The sequence below is a fragment of the Pinus tabuliformis genome, chromosome Q, assembly GCF_031772625.1.
Source record: "Pinus tabuliformis cultivar Carrire ecotype Pingquan chromosome Q, CPIR1, whole genome shotgun sequence".
NCBI lineage: Eukaryota > Viridiplantae > Streptophyta > Pinopsida > Pinales > Pinaceae > Pinus > Pinus tabuliformis.
The window spans coordinates 623,559,389-623,584,277 of record NC_142296.1 but is presented as its reverse complement, the minus strand read 5'-3'; positions in this window follow the sequence as shown (position 1 = coordinate 623,584,277).

Below are 24,889 nucleotides of genomic sequence, written 5' to 3'. Positions count from 1 at the left end.
TAAACAAAGAGCAAAGAGCACACACTATATGCACTGTCCTAAATCAAACCAATCAAACAGTCTAAATGCAAATGCACATGCATGTATTTGTTTTCAGCCTTCTTAATATGTGAATGATAAAAAGAAAGCTAATGCGCAAATATGAATTACTTTTCAAGCGACAATTACTAACAAGTTTCTTTTCAAAATAAAAAATGAAGACAATCACAACACTTTGCGATTTGGAAATGAATACTTGCTTTCGACAGTAGAAAAACAACAAATTCAGATTAAATAAAATAGTAACAGGGTAATCAACTATCAAGAGCAATCAGACTCTCTTCTATGACTGAAAACGACACTTGCGACACTTTCAAATCAAGAAACAACAGTACAATTACGTTACTTTTTTGCAAATGAGAACTGAAAATGACTCAACAAATACACAAAAACATTTACAGTTCTTTGCACAATGGAGGTGGAATATCAGCAAGGAAAGGGGTTTCAAACAGAGGTATACTGACTACAAGCAGCAAAATTCATGAATAGAACTGAAAAGAATGAACACAGAAACCAAAATTGAGGAACAATGCATAGTCTGATCAGTGCATCTGTAACACAGTGAACTTGAAATGCAACGCACCTACTACACTCGGGAGGTGCGCTGAATTTCAGATTCACAGAACAGAGACTGCGCTGGGCCAGAGATGAGACTTTGCTTGGGTTCCGGGTCACAATTTGCAGTTCAGTTCAGGGATTTTGGCCGAGCAAGTGGTAATCAGTAAATCAACAATAGGGGTAGATCTGAGGAGGTTATTAGAGCCACCACAAGGGCAATTAGAGAGTTTGTAAATCAGTTGTTTAATTCATAAACAAAACCGGGAGATTGACTGAAGCAGCATTTATCTACTTTGAATTTGCATAGCAAATGCAGTTTGAAAGCTACCTGGCTTGACTTCAAGCTCTGTCTGTAAGTTTATAAAGTAAACAGCAAGGTAGATAAACAAACAACCTAGTCGCTCCCCAGCGGAGTCACCATTTTGTTACAGGGAAAAGTGTCTATGCAGAACTGCTAATCCCACTAAGGTGTGGTAGCTACCTTATAAACAAACAAATTAAAGCTACTTTCGTTTTTCCTTTGTGAAAGATAGGTGAGAGAAGAACAAAGGAGACCAACCTCTGTCTTGCGCTTGGCTCCTAGTTTGATTCCTCTCTCTTCTGATAGTCCTTTGCTACTTGCTTCCTTGTACACCCAGCTTCACAGAGTACCTGTAGAATCAAAGTAGCATAACACTATACAAGAACATGGATCTATTATCATAAACAATTTAGGATTAGATGTAAATTGACCATACAAATGCATAAAACATAAACGACACAAGAGTATGGAGGAAAACTTGAATAGCTTTTATTGATAATCAAGAAAGAGCCAAGAGAGTTACAACCAGTTGTTTTGACCCAGCATTATCCTCTCAGCAAGTAAGCCCTTCTTCACCTCATGCAAAGCTCAGATCACCCAACATTATGATGTTGCCTCAAGAAACCAACAAAAATTCCTTACAAGATGCAAAATTCTAGCCTCTGGATCTCTGGGATGAGGGATCCATATATAGATATCTGTACGGGAGATGAGTCAGCATGTGATTTGATTAGTTTCTTCCCTCTGATAGTTCTTGCTTCCACTTGGAGATTGATGATCTCTTACTCATCCTTGGTCGAATTCAGAGAGGCAAGTGTCACAGGAGAAGTTTCTGGAAGATTCTATGCCTCTCCACCTCGCAGATTGACACTGCCATTTGTCACTTCTCGCCCATCACACCCCATAGAAGGGCTTTTTGAAATGCAATGCATCCACAGAGTGTACTTAGGTGAGATGTAGTGCACTTTGCCTATGGAGCAGGTGAAATGATCCTGTTTTGACCAGTTCTGAGCAGTTTTTCATGGAGAACTTCTGGGAGAAGCTGTAATCAGTTGACCTTGTTCCTTTAGGGGTTAGAACAACACTTTTAGGGACTTAGGAGCCCTTGGTTTATGGACATTTTATGCTTGGGGTTGCAGTGCCCAAAAATGCCTATAACACCTACCTATGGTTTTATGCATGGATTTCGCACATGGTTTTGGGCATGATGGTTTTTTTTCCATGGTATTTTGTAGATCTCGTCATGGGAACTACATTTATGTTCTAATCTAGGGTTACTAGATTGGGGTTTATGAATTCTTTGGTATGTATATAATGAAAAAGTAATCTGGTAGTCTCGCTATTGGGATCCAAGGGAGAATATCTGTGTATATATGTTTTATGTTTTATGCTCTCACCATTGTTTATTTTCTGCTTTTAAGAATTATTTTGCATGTAATTTCTGTACGGAGTTAAAACCTACATTTGTTATTAGAGTTGTTTCAGATTCAATGGGACACCTTTGCTGCTGAGTGGTTTTTCTCGGGCCTATGGTAGACCCTGTTTAGTGGGATATCTTCAGTATCGATTCTTATAGTGAAATAAGATGGCGAGTAGCGAAAAGATAAAGATCGAGAAATTTAATAGTGAGACTTTTGAGTTGTGGAAAGTCAAGATGGAGGATCTACTGGTGGATAAAGATCAGTTGATTGCAGTAGATCCATGTACTAAACCAACAATAATGTCAACTAAAGACTGGGTGAATTTCGATCACAAGGCAAAGAGACCAATACAATTGTGTGTCTGAGATTTAGTTTTGATGAATGTATCAGGGGAATCTTCAGCAAAGGCTTTGTGGGACAAGTTAGGGACTTTATACCAATCTAAGTCTCTTTTGAATTAACTGTTCCTATGGAAAAAGTTGTATAACCTCAGGATGAAGGATGGAGGCTCAGTGATAGAGCCTTTGAACATTGTTAACATTGTGGTATGCTAGTTGTTATCTATTGATATAAAAAAATCATATGAACATAAGTGCATCAGTTTGTTCTGTTCTCTACCAGATTCATGGGATTGTTTGGTTGTTTCAATAGGTAGCAATGTGACTGTCTTGCAGTTTGATGAAACAGTCTCATCCTTGCTCTCAGAGGAGATGAGGCGGAAATATATAGGTGGTCATAATGGTGATGCCTTGTCTATACGAGGATGGTCCCAGAACAAAATCAAAAATAAATCCTTGAGCGAGAGACCTAAATCTAGAGGGACATCCAAATCTACAGGAAAACCTATAAAGTTGTGTTGGAAATGTGGAAAGGAAGGGCACTTCAAAAAGGATTGTAGATATAAATCTCCTAAGAAAGGAAATGGATCTGATGGTGCTCCTTCTGCAAAGGTGAAAACCACCTCAGATGAAGGTGGGGATGTGTTCTTGGCTTCTTCTTCAAGTACACATGTAGATCGTGAAGCATAGTTGATTGAATCAGGTGCATCCTTTCACTTCACTCCCCATAGAGAGTTGTTATGGGAGTATGATAAATATGATGATGGTGATGTCTTCTTAGGGGATGACAGGAAGGCTAGAATCATTGGTGGTGGAAAAGTCAAGTTGAAGTTTGGTGGCCTGGGTGCAGGTGATATGGACAAATGTTCAAACCCTGTTACAATTTCCTCTAATTCTGGTTGAATCCCTTCTTCAATTGATCCGGATTTAAACAGGAACGCAACAAATTACAGAGATAACCATACACACAAAGATGCAGCGAAAATAATACTTCATTTCATTAATGGAGAATACTGAAATATGCTTACAACCAGAAATGGAAATAAACCAGCTAGGGCGATGGTAGCTTATCTCTGAGAAGAGATGTGGTGGCTACATGCCTCTGAACTGTGTTACAATGAGGCTCGAAGGCCTATTTATTGTTGAGAAACAATGGAAAACCCTTAACATTCCAAAACCTAACCCTAGGAGATGAAACGCCAAACTGTGGGCCCCGTTTGGGTAAATTGGTACATCAACTTCCCGGGGTCATAACTTTGGCATACGATCTCTATTTGATGCATACAATAGCTCGTTAGAAAGATCTATCCGAGCACTAGCACTTTGGGAAGGGCAACATCGGTCCATGGACCCATGTTGCCCCCATATTTCCCAAAAAACATCGTTGAGGGCCTCAAAATGGCTCCAGAAGTTCAGGACTCGAAAAACTGCTAAAAATAGTATGTTGTGCTATAATTAAGGAAACTGAAAATGCTGAGAGAAATAATGGTGGGGGTCCAGGTGGACTTGGCAGGTGGCCACCAATATCCACCTGGATCATTCCTCCCCCCTTAGGAAGCAATGGTCTCCATTGTGTTGAGTTCCTCCATGAGATGAGGAAACTTTTGTTGAACTTGTTCCCTGGTGAGCCACTTGCCCTGCTGAAGGAGTTTGCCTGCTTTGACAACTCGATACAGTTGGATATTCTGTTGGCGAGTGTTCTTGATCTGTGTGTCCATTATCCGATCATTTGTAGCTTGTTCCATGAAATCTGGATTTAATTATGTGGGTTTGCGTTGTTCTGCAATGTCAGATATGTCTAGCAATGGTGGAAAGTATGGCCGAAGGCGGTCCACATTGAACACTGGGTGCAGCCCAAGGAATGGGGGAATGCTGAGCTCAAATGCATTGTCTCCCATAGCCTTAGTAATGGTGTAAGGACCATATTGGAGTGGTCTCAATTTCCGATAGGCTCCAGTAAGGCGTTCCTTTTGCAAATGCAACCAGACTTTGTCGCCCACCTGAAACTTGTGTGGCACCCGATGTTGATCATGTCACTGCTTGTACTTGGCATTTGATTTCTCAAGAATGTCATGGACCTACTGGCGAATATGTTGGATGCGCTCAATGAAGTTGGTGGCCTTATCTGTTTCAGACTGTACATGAGCTGAATTTATGTGAGTAGCTGCAAGTGGCATGGCCACATCGATGGGGCATAGTGGCTGGAATCCCAAACCCACCTGAAAAGGGCTATGGCCAGTGGAGCTGTGAAGAGCTCGGTTGTAGCTATGCTGAACATAGGGGAGGCTCTCGTCCCATGTGCGTGGATGCTTTGAGTTATACATGCGCAGAATGTGCAAAATCATCCTATTGACAACCTCTGTCTGGCCATCAGTTTGAGGATGGAAGGCTGTGGACATTGTGAGTTTGGTGTCCAGCATTGACCAGAGACTGGACCAAAATGTGCTGAGAAACCGACTGTCCCGATCTGAGATGATAGACTGTGGGATCCCAAAGTGCACCCACACTCGTTCAAAGAAGAGTTTAGCAGTGGCTTCTGTTGTGATATTCTTCTTGCAGGCCGCCATAATGGCCATCTTCGAGAACCTATCGACGACCACAAAAACACAGTCATTTCCATGCTTAGTGGAAGGAAGGCCTCACATGTAATCCATGGAGATGGATTCCCAAGGTCGACTAGGGGTAGGCAACGGGGTATAGAGGCCATGCTTCTTAATGGTCGGTTTGGCAATGGCACAGGCAGTACATGATCTGATGTACTTCCCAACATCCTGTCGAAGATTCAGCCAATAGAAATAATTTTGCAGTACTGCCACTGTTTTCTCGACCCCGAAATGCCCAGCAGCCCGACTGTAGTGTGCTTCCCAAATCATCTTGGCACGCTCACTTGAAGGAACACAAAGGTGACCCAGGTGGCCTGTTGCAGGTGAAAATCTGGAACATGCCGACCCTCCAAGAGTGTCTAGTATGTGTGGCCGAATTCTGGGTCGCTTTTGTAGAGAAGTGGCCAATCAGAAGTCTCGTGCCCACAAGAGTTGAGCACAGTGGTTAACGCCATGATCGGTGGTCGACTGAGGCAATCTGCAACATTATTGGTGCTGCCCTTCTTATACTTGATATTCAAGTGGAACTGTTGCAGGTATGTAGCCCACTTCTGATGGCGATCATTCTGCAATTTCGCTTGGGTCTGTATGAACTGCAAGGGTTGGTGGTCGGTGTGGATGACCGTTTCCTTCCCCAAAATGTAATGTTTCCATTGTCGGCAGGCCTGTACAATGGAATACATCTCTTTATCATAAGTGGGGTACTTCCGGACTGTGTCTGAAAGTGTTTCACTGTGATATGCCACTGGATGTCCATGTTGAGTAAGGACTACCCCAATAGCATAGTCAGAGGCATCTGTCTCGACCTCAAATGGTTGTTGTAAATCTGGTAACGCGAGCACTGGTGCCGTGCAGAGGCGATCCTTCAACTCCCTGAATGCCTTCTGTTGAGATTCAGACCAAAAGAATTTTGCTTTCGCCCCTCCCTTGGTGACTTGACTCAAGGGCCAAGTAATATGAGAAAACCCCAACACGAACCTGTGGTAGAAGTTGGCAAGACCTAGAAAGTTGCGGAGCTCTATTAGAGTGGTTGGAGATGGCCAATCCCGAATGACTTGGATCTTGGCTGGATCGACATGCACCCCCCGTTCATCAATGATGTATCCCAGATACTGAACCTGGGTCATGCCAAAAGTGCATTTCTCCAAATTGGCACATAGCTTGTGTTGTCGCAGTGTTTGGAGAACCTGTCGGATGTGGTGGAGGTGTTCTTCCCAACTCTGGCTGAAGATCAAAATGTCATCCAAGTACACTACTACAAAGGAGTTGGTGAATGGCCGCAAGATGTCATCCATTAGCCTCATGAAGGTTGCAGGAGCATTTGTCAATTTGAAAGGCATAACCAACCATTCGAAAAGGCCCTCCTTGGATTTGAAGGCAGTCTTCCACACATCACAGGGTTCGATTGGTACCTGGTGATATCCTGACTTCAGATCGATCTTGCTGAAATATTTTGCCCCCTTTAGTTGGTCGAGGAGGTCATCAATCCTCAGGATCGGGTACCTATTACGGACAGTGATCTTGTTCAGCGCCCGATAATCAATACAGAGTCTCCACGTCCCATCCTTCTTCTGTACCAACACGATCGGGCTCCCACAAGGTGATGAACTCGGACGGATGTGACCTTTCTGCAGGAGCTCTTGAATCTGCCTCTTGATTTCATTGTTCTCCAGAATGGAGCGCCGATAAATTGGTCCATTGGGTAGTGGTGCACCTGGGGTCAGATCGATGGAGTGCTTGACCTGACAGTGCAGAGGAACCCCTGCAGGGGAGGTGAAGATGTCCTCGTACTCCTCCACAACCTTGTCCATCTGTAGTTGTCGTGCAGAGGGACCCCGTCTGGAGGCCGCGGCCACCGTCTTATTCTTTCCTTGAGGTCGTATCATTAGGAAAACAAATTTCCTGGTTTTGGAAATGATCTTAATGCATTGTTTTTCAGTAATCAAAGAGATGGTGGTAGGTGGTGCTACCTCTGGTATCCTGTACAACTTATTTCCCAATGTAATAATAACAGCACGGGGCCTTGATTCATACACCGCATGTCGCTTCCACAAGTATGGTTGTCCTAATAATACATCACAAACTTCAAGGGGAGCAATGTCACACAATACCTCATCCGTGAAGGGCTCGATGTTGTATGGAAGGCGACACTGCTGGCTCACACGAAGATCTCGTCCTTGGTGAAGCCACCCAATGGTGTATGGTTGTGGATGTGCTGTGGTCGGTAAGCCCAACCGCTTCACGACCTCTGCCGAAATGAGGTTCTTTTGACTCCCGCTATCAACAATGAACTGTATCGGGGAGCCCTTTACCCACATCTGGGAGTGGAAGAGACGCTCCTCCTCCTCTGGATCTTCGGGTTCATTTTTCTGGATCTTGGTGGTAGCAACAGTGGCGTTAGGATCCGCATCAATGATCTGCTTCCCTTTTTCATTCCCCTTATCGGGTTTTGACTCAGAGTCGGAACATGCATATGATTCTGAAACCTTTAGCTCAGCCACCAGTGACTGCGTGGCCCGACACTCACTTGTGTTGTGAGTGGAGCTCTTATGGAATTCACACCATTTTCCAGTGTCCTTTTTCGGCTTCGCCGTGCTGTTGTTTGCTTGCAGCTTCGGCGGATTGTCTTGGGCTGTCCCGCCTTGGCTTTGTCCTTTTTTCTGTGGTTTAGGGGCACCTTTCCCCTGCTTTGGATTCGCAGATCCAAAGTCTCGCTTCTTTTGTTTAAACTTTTGCTTGACCTTGACGGCATATCGGTATGCTGCGCCAAGCGAGGAGATGTTCAGGAATTGTATTTCTTCCTGGATGTACTTGTGTAGGCAGCCACGGTATTTGAGTATCAAATGCTGCTCCGAATCCTTGATACCCAAATTTGTGCGAAGGGTATGGAAAAGATTGGTGAACTCCGGCACGTCTTGGTCCCTTCCTTGCCGCAGCGTGGTCCACTTTATGTATTCATCCTCATAGCTTCCGACAGGGTAGTACTGCTCCTTGATGGCATCCCGGAATGAATTCTAGGTGGGTGCGGTTGAAAATAGTGAGCCAGTACTTTCATCCTTCTGCTCGCAGTATGTTTCCCACCAGTCCTTGACGTGGGGGGCTGCTTTGAGAAGAGCGAAAACAATCTTTTCCCAACTCGAAAATTCATGAACAGAAAAATAACCCTCTAGCAGATTTAACCATTTATCAATGGCATCTGCGTCTATCTGACCCTCGAATATGGGGATTTCAAAATTAACTTGTACCTTAAAGGGCGTGGCGTTTCCAGAGTAGCTGCTGGAAGCCGATGCGTCGCTTCTGGGTAGCCGCTAAAGGATCTGGGCAAAGCTGTCCATCATCGCATTCCGTTGTCGCTCAAGGGCTTCTTCGAGCAAGATTTTGATGGGATCTCCTGCCCCCTCATCTTTCTTCTCATCCACCATGGGAGGCCGTCGGGATTTACGAGGCTGGTCTTGCAAAGGTTCAACCAGTTCAAGCCCTAACTCCTTATATCCCGACCTTGTTGGGGACATGCAAAGAAAAACAGAGAAAAAGCAAACCGCTCTGATACCACTGATGTGGATTTAAACAGGAACGCAACAAATTACAGAGATAACCATACACACAAAGATGCAACGGAAATAATACTTCATTTCATTAATGGAAAATACTGAAATATGCTTACAACCAGAAATGGAAATAAACCAGCTAGGGCGATGGTAGCTTATCTCTGAGAAGAGATGTGGTGGCTACATGCCTCTGAACTGTGTTACAATGAGGCTCGAAAGCCTATTTATTGTTGAGAAACAATGGAAAACCCTTAACATTCCAAAACCTAACCCTAGGAGATGAAACGCCAAACTGTGGGCCCCGTTTGGGTAAATTGGTACATCAACTTCCCGAGGTCGTAACTTTGGCATACGATCTCCGTTTGACGCGTACAATAGCTCGTTAGAAAGATCTATCCGAGCGCTAGCACTTTGGGAAGGGAAACATCGATCCATGGACCCATGTTGCCCCCAGATTTCCCAAAAAACGTTGTTTAGGGCCTCAAAACAACTCCAGAAGTTCAGGACCCGAAAAACTGCTAAAAATAGTAAGTTGTGCTACAATTAAGGAAACTGAAAATGCTGAGAGAAACAATGGTGGGGGTCCAGGTGGACTTGTCAGGTGGCCACCAATATCCACCTGGATCATCAATCCCAACTGGAGTATCAGTCATCTATTCCTAGACTAATTGTTTTATAAATTTTCCCCTTTTTAGCCATTATTACCAGTCCTTTTCCCTTAATCGGCCTAACCCTTTTTATCGAATGCAATTTCATAACAGAGGCCCTTTTTAGCACTATCGGTGCTATAATTCCATAGGAATTACATCATACACTATCGGCACTGTTGGAAATGGAAACAATTCAATTATGCGTAAAATACACTATTGGTGTTTTTTTCGAAAGGAAATGAGTTAGCACGCAAATTACACTATTGATGGGGTTATTCCATAAATAATGGAATAACGTTATCGGCACTTCAATTTAACACTATCGGCATTGTTTTTCCCAAAGGAAGGCGTTAACACAGAAATACACTATCGGCGAGGTTTATTCCATAAGAAATGGAATAACACTATTGGCACTTCGCTATTGGTGATTCCTCGATGCGATATAACTATAGCGCTTATCGGCGATCACAATGCTCCCTTTACACATAACAATGCGATGCGACAATGCTTCGTGGACCCGATAGATTTTAAATCCTCCTCTATAATATTTCAGATCTGGTTGTATTACAATATTGGATTTCAACGATTCAATAAGCCTGGTTCCTCTCCACTGAAACGATGCGATGTGATAGTGCTTACAGACCCAATATGGATATAAGCCGCACTTTATAAGATTTCAAGTCTGTATTTCAAATTCAGACTAAGTTTTTCGTTGTTTCTTAGTGTAAACAGGAATTTAGCTTGCATGATTAAAACGATGCATAAATGGGAAATAGAGCACACTGATATGAAGGAAAAACACTCAAACCAACTCTTATCAGAGTATTAACTTGAAAACCAGGCTGAACCACTATTATAAAGACTTAAAAGAAAGAAATGCGTGAATGCCAAAGATATGCATAATTTCAAGATTTAATCGATAAACAAATGTTCAGATGCACAGAAAGGTTTTCAGAGATCACAATGCCTCCGGGATCAACCAATACACAGAGATATCCTCCTCTTTCCTTAAGAAATATGAGATAAAACCACTCAGTCAAAATCCCTTTACAATAGTGTGAAAGTTACATAAGTACTAGTTCGTCTTAACAACCAGATCCTAATACAGAGGCTGAAATTTATTAATCCTATTTGTTTTGCGAGGCATTCTCCTTGAGAATCTCCACTACGCAAACTAATCCCATCTGTTTTGCGAGGTATTCTCCCTGAGAATCTCTAGTACGCTAACTAATCCTATATGTTCTGCGAGGTATTCTCCTTGAGAATCTCCACTACAGTTAACTAATTAACACTTATTACATCATGATCTAACTCTAGATTCGAGCTCTATGCTAAACTAGAAAAACATGGAAATTGATGGCTAAAAGATCCCACTCTTTTGCTTGTAGATTTGTTTGTATTTTTGGAATAAGTTTGAAGTCTTTTCCCTCGAAGTCTCATGCCCCTACATCAGACTCCTGAGAACAAAATTCTTCATGGGCTCCTGTCCATGAGCTCTTCTACAGAACTGTCCAACTTTTGTAGCATGTTTTATGTTACCCAAGTGGCTTCAGCAATTGGCTAATCCTTCCATTTGACCAAATACTGAAAGTACTCCTATCCTCTGGTTTTCTTGAACACTTTCTTGTCCAAAATCCTTTCTGGTTGTAATTCCTTTGCTGTCAGTAACTGTTTTACCCAATTAATTTCATGTGTCTCTTGGTCTTCTTCTGTATCTTTTTTTGTTTCACCTTCATACTTGTACAGATCAGCAACATTGAAAATTGGAGATATTCCAACATCAGGGGGTAATTCAATTTCATATGCATTTGTAGAAAATTTCCTTAATACTTTGCATGGTCCAGTTTTCTTGAACATCAATTCGTTGTACTTCCTCTTTGGAAATATTTCCTTCCTTAGGTGTGCTAAAAACAAATCTCTAACTTCAAAGTTCACCTCTCTTCTTTTCATGTTTGCTATATTTTTGTACTTGATGTTACTATCTTGTAGCTCTTGTTTCACTTGTTCATGTATTGCTTGCATTTCTGAAGCAAAATATTCTCCTCTGCACTTCTTATCTCATCTTTTCCCAAGTTTCTTAACTCGGATACTCCTCTTAGGTGCATTCCATAAACTATATGGAATGGACTTTGCCCTATACTCCTGTTAGGTGAGTCATTATATGCATATTCAGCCTGTGCCAATACTTGATCCCACTGTTTTGGATTTTCTACAGTAAGACTTCTTACAAGATTACCCAAACTCCTATTCACAACTTCAATCTGTCCATTAGTCTGTGGATGATAGTCAGAACTGAAACTCAGTTTAGTTCCCAGCTTCTTCCATAGTGTCCTCCAGAAATGTCCAACAAATTTGGAATCCCTTTCTGAGACAATACTCTTAGGAAACCCATGTAATCTTGCAATCTCCTTGAAAAACAAATTAGCAATGTGAGTAGCATCACTAGTTTTATAACATGGAATAAAATGTGCCATTTTTGAAAATCTGTCCACTACAACAAAAATTGAATCATTTCCTCTTTGAGTCTTTGGTAAGCCCAAAACAAAATCCATACTTACCATATTCCAAGGCATATCTGGAATTGGTAATGGAACATACAAAGACATGACCATTGGGCTAGGTAAGAACGACGAACAATGATGAGTTTCATTCCAAGGTACTTCCTCCAGAGACATTACTTCCATGATAATCTCATCAAAAAGAAAAGTCTCCGCTAAGGGATTAGGAGATTCTGAAGAACCAATCCATGGGGATTGAGACTATGCATTGAGAGAGTCTCTCGAAACAATATGATTAGAGGATACTGAAGGCTAAGCTGAAACAATTTCCACGTAATCAATTTCGGCAAGACTTAACAACATAACTTCACCCCATGTATCAATAAGATCCAGAAAAGGATTGACCCAAGGATCAGACTTGACCGAAATCATGGTTACAAAGGCAACATGAGGAGGTGGGAGCAGAAAGATGCTTATCAAGGCAGGATATTTAAAGAGTCCTGCCTCGACACTCTTATAAGGAGCACTAGTGTGCTTGACATATAGAACATTGCCATCCGAGGAGGAAGAGGAAAAGAAGGACAGTTGGTCAACTATGACTATCTTCGCTTGATGGGGAAAATGAATCACACGGAAAAGGGAGGAGGTGAGAGCATGCATGGCATGGGTCTAGTTCCATCCAAGTAGAAGATTCTAGTTAAGATTAGCATCAACAAGCTCTACTTCGATGTGTATTGTCTTTCCTTCCAAAGTAATGGAAAGGTTGGGAAGGACACTGAATGGTCATGAATCATGTCTGTCAAAAGCTTCCGGAGTGTTATGGGACTCGTTCAGAGTAGGAGAACCAATTGCCTTCCAACAAGCGACAAACATGATGCAGGTAGAAGCACCTTTATCAATGACGATCGTATGAATGGTTTTCTCATTTATGATCACCTGAATGAGAAAGGGAATTTGATGAGGTAGACACGGAACATGGTTTTCCAGGTCAAAATAGATGAGATTAGAGTCATCTAGATCAATACCCCCACTAGTCGATAATAACAATTTCCACTGAGAAGGATAGCTTTGAAGGACCTCGAGAGCAGACATAGTTGATGGCGTTTGAGCCAAATATTCAACAATGTTATAATGTTGAGCGGCTCAAGTCTTAGGATTGTATGAGGACTTTCAAAACACACCTCGAGAAGGTAGTTGAATGGTGGAATCAGGATTAGTTTCCTCTATATGGAGAGGACTAGAATTGGATGGGGCAGAAGAAGAAGGGATACCTTCTTTCTCTTTCCCTGATGACAGGGTAGGAGTTCGATAATATTTTGACCTCGTAGCCATGTTGATTGGGGTACTCATCATGAAAACTTGTGAACCTGAGGAGGTGGATAATTGAAGCTGGTCTACCATTTGAGTCTACTAGGATGGAAAGGGATCTTTCAGGGCAACTTTGGTCCCTTTGAGCAAATGTCTAACTTCGGACTATCTAGGACAATCCTTAGTATAGTGATCCTCCTCACGGATGAGGCATGGATACTTGGGCTTTCATTGGGAAGCATCACCAACAGATGACATAGGAGGACCCTGTTTTGGGGCATTGACTATACCCTTTCATTTTCCTTTCTTCCTACCTTTAGAGGATTTATCTTCTACGGTAGACTGGACAACGTGAACATTCGAGGTTTTACCAGGGTCAGATGAATTGTGAGAGGAGTCGTTGGGAACAATGTTGGAGACCAACTTCTGTTTGGAAGAGTATTTTGCAGGGGTTTGAGTCACTAAACTAATTACTCCATCAATAGGAGGTGTAGTTGGATACATAGATGTCGTCAGATCAGATGATGGTCTAGGCACATTGGGTAGCACATCATATAACGTGCTGAATTGTGAATAGACAAGGTCTAGATATTCGGCACACACTATGGCTTGTTCCTTAGTGATGCATCCACCCATACCAATGTCCTCAAAAATTTTGTTGACAAATGATTTGGTGAACCACTCGATCAACAACTGATCAACAATTTCAAACTTAATTAGACGGCGCCTATGTCTCCATTCATGGATGTGATCGGAGATGTGGGTCACACTGTCTTACTTGAGCAACATTAGCAGATGGGTGTTAGTTTCATAGTGAATCAACAACTAGAAATGTGTGAGAAAGGCCATGGCGAGAGTGTTAAAGTCATGATAGGTATTCTGAGGCAACTCAATATACCATTTAGTTGCAGAACCTATAAGAGTTCGTTGGAAAAGTCGAAGACGAATGCAATCATCAATGTAGGAATTCGAGGAGCACCAGAGATGATATGTCATCACGTGAGCTTGTGGATTGTCTTTCACTTTTCCTTCAAACTTTTGATAATCGCTCGAAATATTCGATGGAACTGAAGGGCAGTATGGCGAATGAAGAGTCGGGTCATTCGGGAGTCTAGACACGTCTGGCAGTTCCAGCATAGCCAAGAATGACAATTGGGTATTGAAAGGCATTTGAGGTCAATAAGGGGGCCCAACTGGATAGGCCCATCACTGTTAGTAAGTATTGTGTCCCCATAGTGGAGGATTTTTCCCATATGACATTTGATTTTTCCCCCACTGTAGATTACCTCGCCCGTAGGGAGGATTTTGACCTTGAAAGCCTTGAAACTATTTGGTGAGAGGTTTTTGATAGGAGACATATGGGTTAAAAGGTTTTTGAGCCTGTTGGCCTTGGACATATGGATTGTGAACTTGATGTCCCCGAGGATAGGTGTTTTGGACCTGCTACCACTAGACAAAAGGGTTATGGACATTCTGCCCTTGGACGTAAGGATTCTACACTTGTTTCCCTTAGACATAAGGATTTTGGATTTGTTGTCCTTGGACAAAAGGAGGTTGAACCTGTTGCCCTTGGACACAAGGATTTTGCACTTGCTGCTGCAGGTATTGACCCTGGCCTTGCCCTTGGAAGGGTTGACCCTGTTGATATGATTATAAGGGTTGCTACTTCCCAGGTTGACCTTGTTGTTGCAAGGGTTGACCTTGTGGCTGTAAAGGTTTTCCCTACAACTGCAGAGGTTGACCCTGCAAAGGAATAAGCTGGGAGGATAGACACGCATATTGCATTTGCGGCTACATGGTTTGCTGCAACTATTGCGATGGTTTCCCCTAAGGTTGTTGTAGTTGTCTCTGCTGCATAATCATCTGGCCTTGTTGCTGCATGGATGGCCCTTACTGTAATGAATGTTGCCCTTGCTGCTACATGGATGGCCCTTATTGTAATGAAGGTTTCCCTTGCTACTGTAGGAGTTGTCCTTGCTGCTGCAAAGGTACTTGAATAGTTCCCAGAATGACACCTTGAAAATTCCCGAACTATATCTAGCCATACCCACCAAGCGCGACGGATGGACTAGGATGGACATAAGGTCTAGGCTGAGGGATGTAGGGTGGATTAACCATCACTTGTGAACCATATGGAACATAAGGAGGTTGGTACTGAACCTGAGCCATATTAGGCTGCTGGTACTAGATGTTACTTGACCCAGACAGACCAACAGGATTTGGCTGTTGGTATTAGACATTGCTCGATCCTGTAGGACCAACATAGTTTAGGATGGCACCCGAAGAGGGCTGGCTCATTCCAACCATGTGAGATTGTGAACCACTCACATTAGTTGTACCAAACGTCATAGACACATTCAGAATTTTCCCCACAGGCGGTGGCACAGCTTGTCCACTTATTAGAGGGATTAAAGAACTGATAGTGACATGACTCGAGATCATCGGTTGAACTAGACAGGTTACTTGGACCGATGAAACAAGAGGATTTGGAGTGGTTGGTTGCATCAGGACTGAAGTAACTGCAAAAATTATTGTCTGTTCGGAGGTCAGGTTCTGAATGAATAGACCTGTAGTAGGCATAACACTAGATGCACAAATAGGGTTGTGATATAGTGATGAGGAAGTAGGTGCACCTAAAACAAACTGAGATAAAGTCACATAATTACGCGATAACTCAGAATGAACACTGGTTTGAATGCTTCCCGTGTAAGGGAAACTTTCAGGAGGGAAAGGATATTCCTGCTCCTCAATTGTCCGTGGAGTGGAAACCATTGAGTGACCTGAAGAGAAGACTGGGATCTCACCTTCTGATTCCATGGGTGAAAATAACCAATGACAGACTATCGAAGATGTTCAAGAGGATAATTCCAAAGGAATATTCGGCTGATTGTAAAAACTATAGGAATACTGAGGTGATATCACAAAATGATCAAACAAAGGTTTCAGAGGATAAACAACTAGTCCAAGCTGACCTTTAGAAGTTGGCAGACTCTGATGAGTCTGGATAGCATTATCTAGAGATTCTGGGCCAATGTTAGAAAGTGATCCAGTATCTGGAGGGGGAGGACGAGATGACAAAGGTTGAATAATTAGGAAAATTCCAAGCTTAAAACCTTGGTCCTCAAGCGACTGTGGAAATTCAGGAAAAGGCTCCTCTGACAATCTTTCAGATAGAGGAGAGCAAGAGGAATTAGGTGAACCAGTTGGTTCAGCCACAATGATTTTATCTCAAGTAACCAGAAAAGGGATTGGTTTCAAGGGCTTTAAAATGTATTTAAAGGTATACTCACGATTTGGTCTAAAAACGACTAACATGGATGTTATAAGATCATGGGTAGAAAGTTCTTAAGATGCAAAAATAAACTGGTGCTCTTCATGTTTTAAGAGTCAAGAAAGAAGAAAAGATGACCCTATCACTTTTGGTTTGAAACGAGCTCGAAAGGAAAAGTGCTCGGGTGACCTTTTATATGTAGAGAGTCAAAAAGATCAAAATGACTACTCAATATGATCTATGTAAAAAGGATTACTAGGTAACTATGAATTTCAGAATACCTCCCAAAAGATTGAGAAGTACGAGTAGGAAATCTCCCCAAATGTTGTTTTTGGTGTATCATGTTCACAAGGCGGAAGGCTCAATTTCCCATGGATAAAGGATTACAGCCTAGTGGGGTATCTCTTTATATACTCGATGATACGGGGAGAACAATTATGTGCTGGCGCTGTCTAGTGCTGAAGCGAACGACTGCTGCTAGGTTTTAAGATGCCAAAACACGTCTCTAGCCTAGACCTTCTAAAATGTCAGTGTTAGGTTTCAAATGCGCCTTAGGTTAATTGAATACATTTTAGAGTTTATCTTGAAATTATGTCTCGATTTTCAAGCCTTATCGATGTGACTCAAAAAACACCTATATGTAGCTAAATGAGACAAGACCCTTTCTATTCGATGAACTGTCTACACTAATGAGGGTAGAAAAACACACTCAAAATGCAACAAAACAAGCAATTGAAAGAAAAATGACTTTTTCACTATTTTTCTTTTGAAAACAAAATGATGAAAAACTCTTTCCAATTCCTAACTTTCCTATCAAATGCACTTAAAGTAGTCCTTTCACTAGTAAAGCGAATTAATTTCTTTTCCAATTTAAGTGAGGATGCAAGTCTAGCCTTTAGTGATGCTAACTAATGTAACATATTGATTCAACAAACTAGAATTATGTATTTTTCAATGAAATGACAGAATGAATTTTTCACAAACACTTCTCACTTCAATGAAACATTTCCAATACAATCAATCACAAGCAGACACAAAGAACAAAAATAATTTCTTTCAAACTAGTGAAGCAAAAATCCAACCAATAACAAGATGAGCAATGTGATCTATGTCTGAAAAGAGACACTCAACTGTCAAACGAAACTTTTCAAACTTGTTAGATGGAAATTAAAGCAACAAAAGGACTAATCAAATGAAATGTGGGGAGAAACTTTGGCTATCGACTTGACTTTCTGAGCACACAAACAAGTGAATGGATGATGACCTAGATGCCCTAGGGTTACAAACCATCCAAGAACCCAAGAAACCAAGTGGAGAAATTCTGAATCGACCAAGCATAAAAACCAAGCTAAAAGAGCTTTCTAGCCAGGGAGAACATAGTCAAAACAAGCTGATAAACAAAAATTGGAAGGGCAAGACACACTCGCTATGATCTAAGGTAAACCTTAATCTTCACCTACAGGAATCGGCGTGACTGCCTAACTGACAACAAGTGGCAGAAGGGGTTTGGCGCGACTTTTTTTGAGAAACTCGCACTGATCAATGCAACTGTCAAAAAACTAAATGTACTGACCTAGGATTCAAGGAAAAAAATAAAAATTTTCAAAGGGTAACACCAGACTTGTCACTATAAATTGCAAGCTCTGATTAGTAAACCAGTCAAAGCAGAGAACACTTAAGGGAAATGGTGATACTAGAAAAGTTCACAGAAAACCATAAAATGACAGTCAATCCAACAGAAGGATTGGCTCACAAGTGTAATCGCCAATTTGTGGTACAGGTAAATTCTCAGTGTGGACACAAACAACTCCTCTAGCTCGAGAGAGTGGGTCTAGCCACAAATAAACAATCTATGGAAAATATCCTTAAGCTAGAATCAATTAAGGGGGCCTACCTCCTAGAACGCTATTCCGCTTGGTGATGGTCCTCCTTCCTCACTTCAATTATCTTCTGTTTCCTTCCTTCGAATACCTGAAACAAGAAAACAACAACGACAACAAACTTGATAGCATACAATGCTGTATTCATACTACTTAATAGGTCAAGGAATATTAAGCCATAAAGATGTAAAATAACACTTCACGTAGGAAATCAATTAATAGTTTCATTTATTTAAATCAAAAAGAGATTACAACTGGTGCCTTGACATTGCCAGTCTCCTCCGACATATTTGGGTTCCCAAACCTATGCTAGCATTTCATGGATAGCCCCAACAATGGAAGTTTTAAGGCCTCTTTCCCTCTAGTCTCAAACCAAACCAAAAACACACTATTCTCCCTCAAACATACACTAGAAAACTACAAGCTATAGATGACTTTTTGATCATTCAAACTCACTCCAAAACTAGTTTAACTTGGGAAAAGAGAGGTTTATATCACTTGGATGGATGGGACATGGTTCCTCTCATCATTGGAGAAGGTCTTATCTCTTGAGTTTGTTCCATCCTAAAAGGGGGGAAAGATCCCAAACTAACTTCCTCAGCTTCATCCAACCCAACCATCTACCAAACTTCCATTACAAAGCTTCGACACCATATTTAAAAAACATGACAAAAGTGGATCGACGCGACTAGAAAAGGGCTCAGTCACTCTGTATGATGCTAGGGTTAGTTTTAATCTCTGCAAATTGGCGTGAGAAAGAAACTTGTCAGTAGCGCTGGTCTTGTAAGTTGGGATAAAAGGAAGATTCTTGGGAAATGATGCAAAGGGGAATTACTCTGCTCATGAAGGGGGACATATTGGGAGTTTATTCATGATGGGAAAGTATGTCAGGTTCATTGTAGAGGTCCTCCAGGATCATGGTGGGGAGTAGAAGGACAGTGACAAAATGCTATGTAACAGGGTTGCAACCACTGCGAGATGAAATTGTGCATTACGCAAATCCAGCAGCCAGCAGGCCAGTCTAGATTGCGCATTCTGCAAATCCGGGAGCAAACCAACCTCCCTAGATAGCACAGACTTCCTTTTTTGCAAGTTTGGTAGCTAGCCCCCTAGCCTCCCAGAAGAAATTATGCAATCCTTCCCAGTAAATCCCAACGTATGTTCCATGTCATTCCTCAAGTTTGCTTTGGTTTTCACTGACAGATTTCTTGTCATGCATGTCTCTTTGTCTCTAGATCTAACAAGTGTTCGTCTGTCTCTTAGTTTTTCATGATCAATGGCCTCCAAGGGAGTAGGATCAAAGGACACTGACAGAAGTGCAACTGGAGCAGCAGTTGAGTGAGTGTTTACAAGTCTGTTGATCTATGAAGACACCAAGCTGATTGTAGACAAGGACATCAAGCTAAAATGGCAAGAGGTAAATGATGCATTTGTAGACACATTTGTGGAAGACCTCAAAGGTTGCCAAGTTTATGTGAACATCCACAAGTCTGGTTTGTATCGGATTGCATGTAGGTACCTCGTGCTTGCATGCGCAGACATGATACATTTGATCATCTCACACACTGATCCTGAGACGATAACATTGAGCAGTGTCAGTTGGACGGAGATTGCTACCTTCAGGGCATAGGATTATGATGAGATGTATCAGATGTCAAAGTCCATGATCATCATGGAGACTCCCTTCAGCATACCCAATAGCAATGCCAACTCCAGAGATATCTTGAAGAACTGGGTGAAGGAGCCAGATAAATTTAGGATAACACCCAACCAGATCTACAAGATGAAGATACTGTGGAAGGCATATCAATACTTGGTCATCTTTGCATGTCATCTGTATGGCTAAGACAACATGGAGACCTTCCCACAGAGTTGGGTGATCGTGTTGGACCAACTGGCCAGAGAAGCTAAAGCATGCAACTGGTCTGACATGTTGGTTCGTCAGCTGAAGCAACAGGTAAAAAGGGATCGACAACCGCCCAAAGGTATGCAAGCAAAAATCTAGATGTCCGCCTACATCTTGGATGCAATCTGTGCTCGATAGTAGTTCCTAAGCATGAAGTGGGCATGGACACCAGTGGAGACTTTTGTGAACACTTATTGTAATATGTTGTCCGAATACAGATTCAGAGGAGTTATCACACAACTGTTCGATCATTTTGTCACCCTAGTTTACAAGATGATATTCGAATAGGATCCACCTTACATGTTGAAGGCAGAAATGGAGGCACTGATCAACATATTTGATTGGTATGCCTCATCGTCTAGCACCTTCATACGGATGTATAGTGTGGAGAAGCCTCCGCATGTTCTACTGAAATTTTTCCTTGGACAAACTCACATTGCAGGAAAGTATCATATCACATCTTGGTAGGATTCATAGCTAGGCTACACGGGAAGAAAAAGGCACCTTATACCACTATTCCATTGCGGATCGGGTTATATGAGATACAAAGTTTCAAAAATGTGTATGTTGAAGCAAAGAAGGTGAAGAAATATCCATTCAACCTATGAAGTTATAATCTGTATGACCCACATTGTCTTGTGAAAGATAATTGTGTGAGAGTACAATTCAACTAGATCCACGAGGCATGTCATTAGGGGGAGGCAGACCCATGGAGATATTGTTACAACTCCTCCAGACTCAATGAACGGGTCAGCCTCACTCTGGGATGGATAGTGAAGCAGTGTGAAGCAACATCCCAGAGAGAACCAGAAGCAACAGCAACAAAGGTAAACATACCATTGTGTGACAAGGGAAAGAGGAAGATTATCGACCGCATGGAGGAAGAGAAAAGCTGCAAGTTTTGAACAGACCCACTTGTACAAAAAGTAGCTTTGGCAATAGAGGCGGAGAGGCAACAACATGACAAGACAAACGTGTAAAGGCAGAGAGAGAAGTAGAGAATGGAGGAAAAAAAGAAGGAGTTGCATGAGCTAAAGGAGCAACTCTGAAAGGAACAGGAGTTGGACAGACAAGAGAGGTAAGCACAGCAAGAATAGGTAGAGAAAGGGGTGCAACTTGGACAAATAGATGAAACTTCACCTTTACAAGTAATGGACTCATCAGAATAGCTGGCATCAAGCAGACAGGGTGAACCATTGCAAGAACAAGACTTCGCTCAGGAGATAGAGAAAGCACTTGAATAGATGGATACATATAACAATGTAAAATTTGAAACGGGAACTGTAAACTCAAAACGGGAACTCTGGCCCAAAAACCCCGTAAAAACATCAAAAACAGTGCTAAAAACGAAAAGTGTTGATGCTGGAATAACATCTTTTTTTTTCCAAGCTAAATTTTCAACATGTTTTAGAAATGACGGTGAAAACCAATTTTTGGTGCAAAAATTGTCCAAAAAACGCCCTCAAAACGAAGTGTTGATGTTCGAATAACATTTTTTTTTTCTCAATGGTAAATTTTGTGCAAAAAACACCCTCAAAACGAAAAGTGTTGATGCTGGGATAACAATTTTTTTTTCAAGGGTGAAATTTCAACATTTCAAAATAATAGCATAAAATATTTTATCATGACGCCGAAAAACATTAAAATTTCAAAAAATAAAAATAAAAATTAAAATTAAAACAATGAAAAAACACAAAACAAAAAATAAAAATAACAAAACATAAATAAAAATATATACTAAAAACAAAACATAAAATAAAAAACACAAAACAAAAAAAAATCAAACATCAAAAATAAAATCAATCATAAAAATGTAAAATGTAAAAAAAAAACAACAAAACAAAATTAACCTATAAAAAATAAGAATTAAAAAACTAGAAAAAAATTACTAATTATAAACAAATAAATAGTAAAAAAAACATATCTAAAAAAAATTGGGGAAAAAAACAAATATGTAAACCATAAAAAAATTTGGGAAAAAAAGAAAAAACACATTTAAAAAACTATAAAATTAAATAGGTAACAATAGAAAAATTAAAAAAAAAACATTAACAAAAACCTAAAAAAAATTAAAATTGAAAACAAACTAGATTTAAAAAAAAAAAGGAAAATTAACAAAAAAAAGAAAAAAAAAAATTAGTGAAATTAAGATTTAAATGATGATTACTTAAAAAATAAAAGTAAAAATACATATATATGAGACAAAATATAAATAAAAAATATTAAAAAAAAATTGTTTAATCATAAAAGAATTTGGAAAAAAAATTAAAAAAATAAAAAATTTATATATATAAATTTAAGTAAGTAAAAATATAAAGATTAAAAAAATCATTAACAAAAACTAGCCCAAGAAAAAAAAAAAACAAACTAAATTAAACAAAAATAGAAAATTAACAAAAAAATAAAATTAAAAACTAGTAAAATTAATATTAAAAACATGTAGAAAAAAATAAAAAGACAAAAATAAGCTCAAATTATTATAAAAAAAAATAAAAAAATATCGAAATTTTAAAAATATAGGTATTTTTCAATAAAAAAAAATAAAAAAAATTAAAGAACATTTTCAACTTACAAAAAAAATTCTTTTTGATTTAAGAATAAATAAATAAAAAAAAAAAATTATTAAATTTTCATTATTTATTTAAAAACAAACAAAAAAAAACTAAAGATAATTTTTTTTTTGAAATGTAACTTTTTTTTTTAATTTGAAAGAAAAAATTCATTAAAACGTAGCAATAAAAATTATTAAATTTTAATTTATTAAAAAAAATTAATAAAAACAAAATTAATAAAAAAAATTTATTAAAATATTTTAATCAAAATTAAATTTTAGTTTTTTTTATAACTTTTATTTCAAAACAATATGTTATTTATTTCAAAATATAAATCATAAAAAAAAAATTAATTTTTTTTAAAACAAATTTTAATTCTTTAATTTAAAATTTAAAAAATTAATAATTTTTTTTTAAAATTAATATATTAAAAAAATTAATTATAATAACGTGTTATATAAAAAAATTAAAAAATATTATTAAAATCTTTTTATTTTTTATTTATTAAAACAAAATTTTGAAAACATATTAAAAATTTTTAATCCCGCCCCGCCCAGCCACTTACTTTAATATTAATGTTTTATTTAAAAAAAATTAAAAAACGAAACCCCCGCGCGCAGCCCCTCCCTCCCCCCGCCCCCCCGGACCCCCTGCCCTCCCCACGCCCCCTCCCCGGCCCCCCCCGCCCACCCCGCCCCCTCCCCGGGCCGCCCCGCCCCGCCCGTCGGGCGAGGCGGGGCGGCCCGAGGGTGGCCCTGCGCGGGTGGAGGAGGCTGGGGAAGGGGGGGGGGGAGGGGGGCCGGGGTGGGCGGGTGCTGCCCGGGGGGGTCCGGGGTGGGCGGGTGGGGCCGGCGGAGGGGGCGGGGGGAGGGCGGGGCGAGGCGGCCCGGGGGTGGCCTTGCGCGGGTGGAGGAGGCTGGGGAGGCGGCGGCGGGAGGGAGGCGTGGGCGGAGGGGGCCGGGGTGGGGCTGGGGGGAGGGCGGGGTTTTTTTTTATTTATTTATTTTTAAATAAAACATTAATATTAATTAAATAAATTTAATATGTTTTAAAAAATTTGTTTTAATAAATAAAAAATAAATTTAAATTTTGTTTTAAATTTTAAATTAAAAAATTAAAATTGGTTTTAATTTTTTTTTTTTTTTTTATGATTTATATTTTCACATAAATAACATATTGTTTAAAAAAACATTATAAATTTTTTTTAATTAAAATAGATGGTTTAAAAAAAATGTAAATTTAAATTGTTTTTTTTTTTTAAACATAAAATGTAGGTTTAATTTTTTTATTTTTTTTGAAAATATAAAATGTAGTTTTAATAATTTGAATTTTTAAATTAAAAAATAATAATAAGAAAAATTGTTTAAATTTTTTTATTTTTTTTAATAAAAGACAAGATTGTTTAAAAAAAAAATTATTTATTTAGTTTTAAATAAAATAGGTATATTTAATAAAAGATAATTGTATTTTTGTTTTTTTTAATAAAAAATAACCATTTTTTTGGTTTATTTTTTTTATAATTTAATTTAATTTTTGTTTTTTTAATATTAATTTTACTAGTTTTTTTATTTTTTTCGTTAATTTTCTATGTTTTTTTTTAAAACTAGTTTGTTTTTATTTTTATTTTTATTTTTTTTCTTAGTTTTTTCTACTGTTTTTTTTTTAATTTCTCTATTTCTACTTATATATATATATATATATATATATATATATATATATATATATATATATATATATATATATATTTATTTTGTTTCTTTTTTCCAAATTCTTTATGGTTTGTGAGATTTTATTTTTTTTACTTTTTTTGTTTTTTTTTTAAATATTAATTTCACTAGTTTTTTAATTTTTTTCGTTATTTTTCTATTTTTTTCTTTAAACTAGTTTGTTTCTATTTTTTTTTCCTAGTTTTTGTTAATATATATATATATATATATATATATATATATATATATATTTTTAATTTCTCAATATTTACTTACTTAATTTTATATATATATATATATTTTTTTTTAT